This window comes from Micromys minutus (genome assembly GCF_963924665.1).
Source record: "Micromys minutus genome assembly, chromosome: 11".
NCBI classification, from domain to species: Eukaryota; Metazoa; Chordata; class Mammalia; order Rodentia; family Muridae; genus Micromys; species Micromys minutus.
In genome coordinates this window covers 2463194-2475235 of record NC_137980.1, presented here as the reverse complement: position 1 = coordinate 2475235, position 12042 = coordinate 2463194, and positions in this window count along the sequence as shown.

The following is a 12042-nucleotide window of genomic DNA, read 5'->3' as shown; positions in this document are numbered from 1 at the left end:
TTAAAACTGTTACGCAAAGCCAAAGCCAATGTCAAGTGACTTTGGTTTAAATTCTTATCATATAATAAATTTTGCTCATGTTTTCTTCTTCCAAATTAGTCTCAGACCCTTCTAATAGCTCTACCTACCCAACCTTATATTCTTTCTTTAAACCAATCAGCCAAACAGAATCAAAAACACAAAAAACTAAAAATAAAAACTCCAAGAAACACAAAAAAAATCCACCCTCACAAAAACCACCAAACCATAAAGCAAAACAAGCAATAGACCAATAAAACAAAAATGCGAACAATGTGCAATGAGAGGGAACATCTACAGGTACTGCTGAGTTTATGGCATGTTAGTACAGTTCTGGACACTGGGCCTGCCTGCAAGTGTGGAAAAATACCCAGCAAGAATGTGCTGGAGGGATGCAGTTTTCTCCTGCCAGCATGTATCCACTGCACTTCAGTGCTGGGACCATGTCTAACTTGAACCTGCTACAGAATCTGTGGGTCCTGTTGTATCTAAGATACTGTTTCCTTGGTGTCTTCAATCCCTGCTGACTCTCACATCCATTGTCTCCTCTTCCGAAAAGATGCCAGATCCTTACTTTGTCCATTTATAGGTCTCTGTGTTGGTTTCCATCTATTACAAGAAGAATCTTTTATAATACCTTTTCTGATAAGAGCTGAGTGAGACAGTGACCTCAGTGCCAGTCAGTGTGGCTGCTGATGTCCCTGATGTCCCTGGTACAAAGGGCTTCTACAGATCAGAGGCCCTGACTATGAACTCTTAAAAGCAAAGCAAATACCTCTGAGGTTTTTTTGTTTGCTTGTTTTTGTTTTTGGTATAACTTTGAGATGCATTTAGATGTAAGTTCTTTGAGGATGAAGGTCTAATTTATCATGTTCCTCACAGTATCCAGGGACATAGTTTGGCATGTATTAGGTACCAATTAAATGTTTGTTGAATGAAAGGCTTATATTCAGCAAAAATGTCAGTAGAGCTTATTTTTCTCCAAAGAAAAACCAATATTAATGTGACTAGCTCAAGGCCAGTCTAGGTTATGTCATAAGATCCTGTCTAAAACACACACACACATACACACACACACAGCAAGCACCTAGCCCTACAAATACACCTGAAGCCATGAAGATATTTTATAAAATATATATTTACTAGATTTGTTTCTCTTGTCTTTAAAAAAACTCTATATTTTTATTGGATATTTTATATATTTGCATTTAAAATGTTATCCCATTTCCTGGTTTCCCATCCAGAAATCCCATACCCGATCCCCCCTCCACCTGCTTCTATGAGGATGCTCCCCCTCCCATTCACCCACATCCACCTCACTACCCTGGCATTCCCATAGGCTGGGGCATCTAGCTTGCACAGGACCAAGGGCCTCCCTTCTTACTGATGCCAGACAATGTCATCCTCTGTTACATATACAGTTGGAGCCACGGGTCCCTCTTTGGTTGATGGGTTAGTCTCTGGGAGCTCTGGGGGATCTGGTTAGTTGATTTGTTCTTTCTATGGAATAGCAAACCCCTTCAGTTCCTTCAGTTCTTTCTCTAGATCCTCCATTGGGACCATGTGTTCATGTGAGCATCCACCTCTGTATTTGTCAGGCACTGGAAGAGGCTCTCAGGAGACAGCTTTATCAGGTTCCTGTCAGCATGCACTTCTTGGCATCTTCAATACTGTCTGGGTTTGGTGTCTGTATATGGAATGGATCCCAGGTAGGGCTGTCTCTGGATGGCCTTTCCTTCAGTTTCTGCTCTACGCTTTGTCTCTATTTCCTCCTTTGAGCATTTTGTCTCCTCTTCTAAGAAGAACTGAAGCATCTGCACTTTGGTCTTTCTCCTTCTTGAGCTTCATGTGGCCTGTGAATTGTATCATGAGTATTCTAAGCTTATGGGCTAATATCCACTTATCAGTGAGTGCATCCAGTCTGGTAGTCTATGTCTTTTTATTGTGGAATTGAGTCCATTGATGTTAAAAGGTATTAAGAAATAGTGATTGTTCTTTCTGTTACTTTTGTTGTTAGAGTTAGAATTATGCTTGTGTAGCTATATTTTTTTTGGGGGGGGTTATTGCAAGGCAATTACTTTCTTGCTTTTCCTATAGTGTAGTTTCCCTCCTTGTGTTGGAGTTTTACATCTATTATCCTTTGTAGGGCTGGATTTGTGGGAAGATATTATGTAAATTTGTTTTTGTCATGAAATATTTTGGTTTCTCCATCTATGGAAATTGAAAGTTTTGATGGATATAGTAACCTGAGCTGGCATTTGTGTTCTCTTAAGGTCTGTATGACATCTCCCTAGCATCTTCTGGCTTTTAGAGTCTCTGGTGAGAAATCTGTTATAATTCTAATCAGTCTGCCTTTATACCTTACTTGACCTTTTTACCTTAGTGTTTTTAATTTTCTTTGTTTTGTGCTTGTACTGTTTTGGTTATGTGACAGGAGGGGTTCCTTCTCTGGTTCAGTCAAGTTGGAGTTCTGCAGGTGTCTTGTATGTTCATGGACATCTCTTTCTTTAGGTTAGGGAAGTTTTCTTCTATAATTTTGCTGAAGATATTTACTGGTTCTTTAAGTTGGGAATCTTTGCTCTTTTCTACACCTATTATCCTTAGGGTTGGTCTCATTGTGTCCTGGATCTCCTGGGTGTTCTGGGTCAGGAGCTTCTCTTTTCTACACCTATTGTCCTTAGTTTGGTCTTCTCATTGTGTCCTGGATCTCCTGGGTGTTCTGGGTCAGGAGCTTCTCTCTTCTACACCTATTATCCTTAGTTTGGTCTTCTCATTGTGTCCTGGATCTCCTGGGTGTTCTGGGTCAGGAGCTTCTCTCTTCTACACCTATTGTCCTTAGTTTGGTCTCATTGTGTCCTGGATCTCCTGGGTGTTCTGGGTCAGGAGCTTTTTGTTCTCTGCATATGGTTGTAGGCACTATGGCACATTGATTTGCTTATGGCTCAGAATCAAGTAGATGTTTTTTTGTTTGTTTGTTTGTTTTTTTACAAAATATCTAGAAGATGCACCAGAGAGACAGATTTCAAAAGAGCAGAACAGCTGTTTGTCTGGAGAGAGCCTGAAGACAATTGTCATGAATCTACCAACACGTTGTGAGGTGGCGTTTGTCATTCCACACAAGTGCAGAAATGTGGTCATTTAGTTGGTTTAATACTGGCTTAGCATCTCTCATACAGCTATTGATAAAATGATCCATATTCACACTTCCAAACCGAATAGGTGGGGGTTGTCTGGGCAAGAGGACAAAATACACACACACACACACACACACACACACACACACACACACACACACACGATAAGTGATTACTTCTAAAACCTATTGTGATCTGTTAATACTTTTGGTCTTTAACTTATATGGACCTATTACTTAAGATCTGCTTTTTCATTACTTAGATGCAATGATGCTTGATAAAAAGTGCACAAAGCTTTAGAAGCATGTGAGACTCACAGAGGATTCACTTCATTGCCTTTTACTAAATGCCTTAAACTTGACTGCGTCTCAGTGTCTTTACCTCCAAATGTGGAAGGTAATGTGTAATTTTTAAAGATTATTATGAATAGCAAGCTGATTTAGAAAAAGGCTTTGGCATTGTAATTTGCATGTAAGAAGTGTTCCATTGTATCATTGTTTTTGACATAGTTATTATATATAATACTAAAATTCCACTATCAAATAAGAAAAATATCATTCTATCTATAAAAATAGGTTAAATACACATGAAAAACAGTAACCATTTTGGTGTCATACTCCTTAGTTACCAGAGCAAATACCATAGGAAAAGGATGGTGATTTACCAACGTCTCAGGATTGTGGCTTAACGCTTGTCTTAGTGTTCCAGCTATAATTATTGTTCAATAGCATCAGTGAAATAAATGGTAATAACAGGAATATCCATGGGCTCTGAGGTTTCAGCTCTGAAAACTGTAGAGGGGGGGGCACTCATCTGTGGCATCTTTATTTACAGTCCTAGAGGTGATGTCATATATCTGAAGGTCTTCAGGTAACATGATCCTCAGAAGCATTCATGGTTTTGTCATGAGACTTGGGCTTCCTCATAGAATGGCAGTCGTTAGGTCTCAGGATTGTTTCTACAGCAACTTAGGCTTCTAACATGGCTGTCTCAGTTCAGAAACCATACACTGCCTTCTATGGCCTACCCTTGAAGAAGACTTGGCATTATTTCTTGGTGTGCAAAAATCACAAAGGGATCATAAGTAAAAAACCAGGATCCATCATTTGTCTGGGGAGGAGGACAGCTCTAGAATAGGAGACTGGACATAAAGTTTCATATGTCTCTGTAAAATACAACCATACACAGTGGTGTGGGGGTTGGGGGAAGGGAGCCGGCCCCAGAGCGGCTTCCGGAATGTGCTCACAAACTTGCCTGAAACCCTCACAGCTAGCTGGTTTTCATTACCAGCCTTAAAGTTTTAATAATTTATCACTTTCACTTTGAGAGCACCGCATCATATGTGTAAAGAGACAGTAAACAAAACAGTGCAAAGCTATCACCTCAGCCAATGGGAAGCTGAGCTCCGGTAAAATCCACAAAAGGAGCATCAGGCTCAAGGTAAACTGAAATCCAGAACATGCTGCTTGCACAGTTTCCTTGTTTCTAATTTAATAAATGTTTCCCAGAATGGAGTTTGCAAATCAAAGTGTATTTAAAATGCTTACTTATTCCCTTTCGGGTTCTGTGTCAATTGTGTACATTTCATAAATATAAACACAAGACATATTTGCTAAGGAATTACATTTGTTGATGTGGCAGCCTTATGGCTCGGAGTATAAAAAATTCATACCTTGTCAATTATGAATTGCATTTTCCCTATTTGTATAGAAACTTGTTTGAGTACTAGCTAAAAATGTACGTGATACTATTTCAGATGTGAGTATTGCTAGAAAACCCATCAATCTTATGCAGCTTTAAGAGGTGAGCAACATCTGAAAATTGTAATCTTTTTTAGGTAAAAGTCTGCTCCTGCTCATTTATTCAGTGTTTCCCGCCTTACTACTTCCGATTACCAACCTATGGGTCCATTCCTTTTGATTTTTCCTTTGGTTGAGTGAGTGTCATAATGTGAAGGCAGCATGAGCCTAGTTCATACTTCAGTTCTTAACATATAAACATTTTTTCTCCTTCCTTGAGTCTAAGTAACTCCCACAGCGATCACCCTACATGCCCTCTTTCTAGTGCATTACCATAGTGTGGATGAACACATCATCAGGATAACATTTATTTTGACAGGTAAAGCAAAGTTAGTCTTGCTCCCCAAAGCTCAAATGCTAGGTTGGGATTCCAGTCTTCTTTGTGAGGTATGTTTCAGTAGCATGTTTATTGCAGAGGTATGGGCACTAATCAATGGCCCAATTCATATGGTTGTTTTTTCCCCACAAACAAAACCTGTCAGTTTAATTAGACATTGGCTATATAGTGGATTCTCCCACTTCTCTTCCTTATTACTTTTCATACTCTAAAATTCTATCATTTTCCAGAGACTACATGATTTTGGACATAATCTTGTCTCATTATTTCCCTCTCTCTGTAACCTTGTTTTCTCTTCAGATTCTCATAGTCAACATCTGCTATCACAGCTTAAGGTGTGATTATGTTTAATAATGTTTTATCTTTTCCATAAGCATAAACAAATAATTCTAACTGAAAATTCCTAAGTTTTTGGTACCAGAGAAAGCCAAGTACAATATTACCACATCTTAAACCCCAAGAGAATAATCTAACACATTTACTTGCTATCATTAAAAATGTCTTGCTATTTAGAGAGCTAAGTTCCAACTGCCACAGCCTGAAGACTGCTCTTATTTCCCTCTTCTGAGCCTTCCTTCTAATTTAAATTCATACTTTAAATATAACAGCCAGTAGATAGAGACCTATCTTCTTATACGTATATATCATATAGCATGTGTGTGAGTGCGCAAACGCGGGATGCTCATTTAAAGATGAAGTCCAAGACTTCATACACGGTGAATCTATACTCTGTCTCAGAACAACTTTTAACCATGTAAATTTACAGTTGACTTGGAATTACGATAAAGACAAGCAAACAAACAAACCACTAAGAAGCAGAATATTGTAACAGGTACCTATTCCTAATGCTTGGGAGGTTGAGGTAGAAAAATCATGAATTTGAGGTCAATTTGGCTCATAATCAAGTTCAAATTTATCCTGGGTTATCTAGGACACTGCATCCCCAAAACAGAAAGTCAAAAGCAAAAGTTAAAAAAATTAAGATAAATAGATGTTTAGTAAACAAAATTGTTATTCCAGGTTCCGGAGCCTATTTGCCACCACCTAAAATTTAGGTTCAAACACAGGAAATAGAATTTAATTATAGGCAGCTAAAACATTTCCATACTAATTTATTAAAATTCTTTTATGTTAAAACCTTTCTTGGTCAAAGAGTATGCACCAGGAATGACAATGCCCATTGACATTTAACAACTTCATTGAAAGTTGAGTCATTAATAACAAGGCTTCTGCAAAACCTTCCACTTTTAAGCAACAACACATACTCACGAGGGCCTTCCCTAACAATTCAGAATCATCAAAAAAAAAAAAAAAAGTGTAAAGAGCCTCTCACAGACTGGTTCTTCCTTAACACCAAGTAAAATATGAATGATAAAGAAGGGCATTGGGAATATAGCACATTAATGAGCCAGTGGACCAAACACCTGACTGCCAAAAAGTCCTGAGTTTAAATTTCTTCTTTTCTTTACTGCTCAGCTTTATGATGCCTTTATACAATTCAAATACACTCATTATTTCTGGGACTTATTGTATCTCTAATTTCTTTAAAATAAAGCAAAGCAAAGAACAATACCCTACCAAAATAACCAGACAAACAAACAAAACCCCAACCTCTAGAATTCTGCCAGGACCTTCCCTATCTGCCACCACAGAGGCCCCTTCTGATTAGCACCAGCCTCTCCACACAGCCAGACTTTCCGCTTGGGTCTCCAGAGTCTAGCCCAGTGACTCTTTCAGACTTACCCCTCCTTACCTTCTCCCCAATCTGCCAATGTTAGCCATTAGTTCTCGGGTCCAGAGCTCCAGGCTAGTTCGGTCTCCCTGCTTGTTCTGCCAAAATCTCTAGGGCTCCTTGGAATTTATAATCCGTGAACCCAAACGCCCTCTCATACTATATCCAACCTTTCTACTCAGCCAGATTTCTCCCTACACTACAGGCTTGGACCAGGAAGAATTTTACCCATGTTATTTCCATGCAAACTTTAGGCCACACTTGCTCGTATGTTCCTCTCCTGCACTAACCTACTGTGTCCAAATCAGACTCAGAACTAACAAAAGAAATTTATGTGCCCAGATCTCATTAAAAAAGATATGAAAGATTAATCCAGTCCCTTCTCTCCAAAACCGACCAGTTCTGCAGAAACACTTGGTAATGAGAATTACCTAAATGAATCCCAGGTTACAGAATTTAAAAGGACAGCCATAGACTTCACCAAAAAATTCAAGTATTTTAAACAAGAAGCAGTTCGATGAAATCAAGGAGAAAGAGCTTCAGGAGAATTAAAACCTAAGAGATGCCCAAGAAAACACACATATGAGGCTGGTAGTAATGATGCAGACAATCTAAGTCTTGAGAACAGTACTGAGTCAGTAGATAGAAACACCAAAGAGGATTCAAGCTGAAATGGAGATGTTGAAAACCCCAATAATTCAATTTTAGAAAACACAAATGAAAGTGTTACAAGTAGAATCAAAAGAAGATGGAATGTGAGAGTAAAGATAAAGAAAAGGGTCCAGAATGAATAAGCAGAGAATAAAAAAAGAAAACAAAACAAAACAAAAAACCAATTCTATAGTCACATGTGAGGGAAAAGAATCTCAAGTCAATGGCATAGACTACATCTACAGCAATATAATAAGAAAAAACCCAAACTAAGTAAAATTAACCCATATAAAACATCAAATAGACAAAAACATCAGAAAATAAATCCACATAGCATATCATACATAAAATGTTAAGTGTACAGAACCAAGAAAGTTTATTGAAAGCTATAAGAGAAGAAATTGCAAATTGTATTTAATTGAAAATCCAGCCGATTTCTCAATGGAACTTTGAAAACTAGAATAGTCTCAAACAATGTGTTCCAGGTCCTAAAAGGTTCTGGTATCCAGAGACCAAGCAAAACTATCTGTCATAATTGAAGGAGAAAGAAGAACATTTCAGAATATAAACGGCTTAAAAATTATTTCCAACAAACCAAACCTAAAAAAAATTCAGGAAGCATCTTTTAGGGTTTCATGGAAGAATGAACATAACAGAGAGACCATGGGAAGAAATATGAAACAATACTTATTATATTGATAATATACTGATTCAAATACAATGTACCACCAAGAACACAACACAAAAAGTCAACAGCACAGTGACCATAATTTGCCCTAGGAAAGGCACATCTGCGTCCACTACGGGAGCTAGCGCTTTTGTCCTATGGTAAACGATGACTTCTTCAGCCAGTTTGTCATCCTTAGCTCTGGCCAAGGGCACCCAGAGGCCAACTCTTCCAGTGAGTGGGAGTCAGAAGGAGCTGCTCCTGGTACTACCAGTGTACAGGGGGAGCCTGGGAGGAAGGGCCTCCAAGGGAGAGCTGCCTTGAGACAAGGGATGGCCCCTGTGCACACTCACAAAACAGGGCCTTTAGTTGCCCAGGTCAAAGCTATGGTTCAGGAAGACTCGGAGAACAGAAAGCGAGGAGGAATCCAAATGCCAGGAAGAAGAGGAGTCCCCGGCACAGGCCACGCCCGTGGGGCTTTCTCGGGATCAAGTCAACCCACCTCCCACTAAGACACCTTTATCGTCTGAATCTGGAAAAGTGACCGTGGTAGTTGTACCACCCAAGGGAAAACCACCCTGGTGTACTGTTCAGAACAGCACCATCTCTGCAAGGAGCCAGTGGTCTGTGCTGGCCATGGGAAAAGCAAGGGCACCAGCAAATCAAGCACAGAAAGCATCCCTCTCCCCTCGTAGCTCGCGCAGGGGAGGACTCGGAGAGCAGCAGTGAAGAGGAAGGAGTCTGGCAGTGAAGAAGAGTCGCCATCCCAGATAAAACCTGTGGGGAAGACCTCTCAGGTCAGAGCTGCCAACAAGCTCAGGAAACCCAAACTTGCTGAGAAACAGCAGCTTACTCCAGGCTACCCCAAAGTCCCCAGGAGCTCAGAGGACAGCAGTGGCACCTCTTCAGAGAGTGAGGAGGATGCCAAGCGACCCCAGATGTACAAGTCGGCCCAAGGATGAGGTGGTGGCCCTGTCACAGTCTGTCCTCTCAGGTTATGTGCCTCCCGGCTTTACTGTGGCTAATTCCCAGCCTTCAAAAGCCGTTCCTAGGCCACTCTTCAACCCCTTGGCTTCCTCTGCTCCAGCCACCAAAGATAACCCAGATGGCAAGCAGAAATTGAAATTCCAACACTCAGCAGACACCACGTTCCCTAAAACCGGTAAGAAAGAGGCCTCCTCAGGATCTACACCTCAGAAGCCCAAGAAGCCCAAGAAGCCCAAGAAAGTCGCCTTGAGCTCTCCAGCCCTTGTACGGATGCTGCCGAACAGCGTCACCCAGAGCCTCCCGGAGCAGCCCTGGCCCCGGGGTAAGGTACAGGTGCAGGTCTCTGTGATGAAGGTCCTCACAGAACTGCTGGAGCAGGAAAGGCTGAGGTCACCAAGGAGATTGGGGAAAGGGGCCAGAATTGAAGCTATTGGGACCAGCAAGAAGCTGGGGCCCCAAAGAACAAGAACAAATAGAAGAAGCGGCTGGTGGCTGGGCGTGCTGTTTCCCCAGAAAAGACCTCCAGGACTTCCAAGGCAAAATCAAAACTAGACAAAGGGAGTGCTGGAGGCAAGGCGGAGGGGTCTCTTGGCCCACAAAGAGCCAAGGAGAAGCCTGAAGGAGAGCCAGGGATAAAGCTTGAGTGGAGAACAGAGCAACCCAAAGAGCAAGAAGGAAAAGAAGTCCAGTAAGGAGGGAAAAAAAAGAAAAGAAAAAAAAACTTAAAAGTAAAAAGACCCTAGCCAAAGATTCCTGGTGAAGGAGGGCACAGCTCATTATGGGTTATGTCATCACTAGTGCTAAATGGCAGGATGACCAAGCCACGAGGAGCAAGCCAGTAAGCAGCACCCCTTCACAGCCTCTGAAGTAGCTCCTGTCTTCAGGTTCCTGCCCTGATTAAGTTCTTGTCCTGACATCCTTTGATGATTAGCTGTGATATGGAGTATAAGGTGAATAAACCAAATAAATCCTGAGCCCCCCAAGTTTCTTTTGATCACTGTGTTTTATCACAATACTAACACCATCAAAGACATATATCAAATGACTTAATAGATATCTACAAAATATCCCACCTAGCTACTAAAGAATACATTCAGCAGTACATGAAAAATTCTCTATAACAACCCACATCCTGGGACACAAGGCAAATCCTTAGACATTCAAAAAGACTGAAATCACGTCTTATATCTATCTGACCACAATGCAGTAAAACTTAAATAGCGAACATATCTTTAGTAAATACAGAAACTCATGGATATTAAATAATTCACTATTTAATGATAACAAGACAAAGAAAAACATCAGGAAGAGAGTAATTTCCTGGAATTGGAAGGTGACCTGTGGTCATGGATCAATAAGATTAGCAGTAAAAATAGCCATCCTACCAAACACAGTTTACAGATGCATAGCAATCCCCATCCCAAGTCTAACGCAATTCTTCACAGATCTTGAGAAAACAATTTTCAGCTTCATATGGAAACACAAACCCCCAGGTAAGATAAAGCTCCTGGAAAATAAGAGAAATGCTGGTGGTGTCACGATCCCTCATATCAAGCTTTACTACAAAGCCATTGTGATAAAAGCAGCATGGAATCTGCACAAAGCAAGTACACTGATCAATGGAAACATAGCCTATTGCTGCTGCTCTTGACTACTTCCCAGAAGTACAAAGTAAGTCCATACAGCATGCACCTCAGATGGACACACAACCTAGAGACCCCATGCTCTGAAAATGCCTTGAATTCCTCCTTTGAGGACTATCTCTCATGGTATCAGAGTGTAAGATGCAAGCGTCTAAGGGAAGAAATCAAACAACAGTCTACTCAGATAAGGCACCTATGAGCCCCAACAACGGCCAGGGTGGTACATAACCCACGTGTGCACCAGTGGTACATATTACTTGGCAGTAACCAACAGCTCTCTCAATGGACTTACAACTTGCTCAGCAACAATGAAAACATGCCTGGCACTGAAACCTAGCCAACTCCCCAGGGCTAGTGATATCATGGATCTTAAGGGAGAGCCTACAACCACTATTAACAAGCCAGCATAATACCTAGATACATTCTAAATATTTATCCTTATACCCACAGATAAGTCTAGTCTTCACCTCTTACCAAAGAAACTTCTTTCTACAATAGATAGAGACCATATGGAAAACGACAATCAAATGACTAAGATGCAGACTTGTGGGACCCAGTCTCAGTGGACACGTGTATAAACACTCCTGCACCTAAGGCTCAGGAAACATTGTGGAAGAGGAGGCAGAAAACTTGTAAGAGCCAGAGGATCAGGAAGTTTACTGTGAAACTGTCTCTTAGTAACATCAGAAGTTACACTCATAGTTTTACCAGCATGGCTGCCTAACATTAGCTGAACAAGGACAACAACAACAACAACAACAACAACAACAACAACAACACAGATATGTGAAAGTGGCTGAGAGAATGAAGTCTCAACCCTACATGAAGAAGTAAATGAGAAAAGCTGGGGAAAGGTAAGGTGAACCTCCAGACAGAACAGCATACCAATAGTTAAAGCAGCAGATAGTCAGTCCTAAAAAGATATTTACAATTAACAGTATACAGATTGACCAGGTTATATTTAAGAATATAAATATTTATTATTTATTTATATAGCATCATATAATATTAGTATGTGTGTGTTCTCTGATATAATTATAAAGGGGTAAGCCTCTGAAACTTTAAATAAGCCCT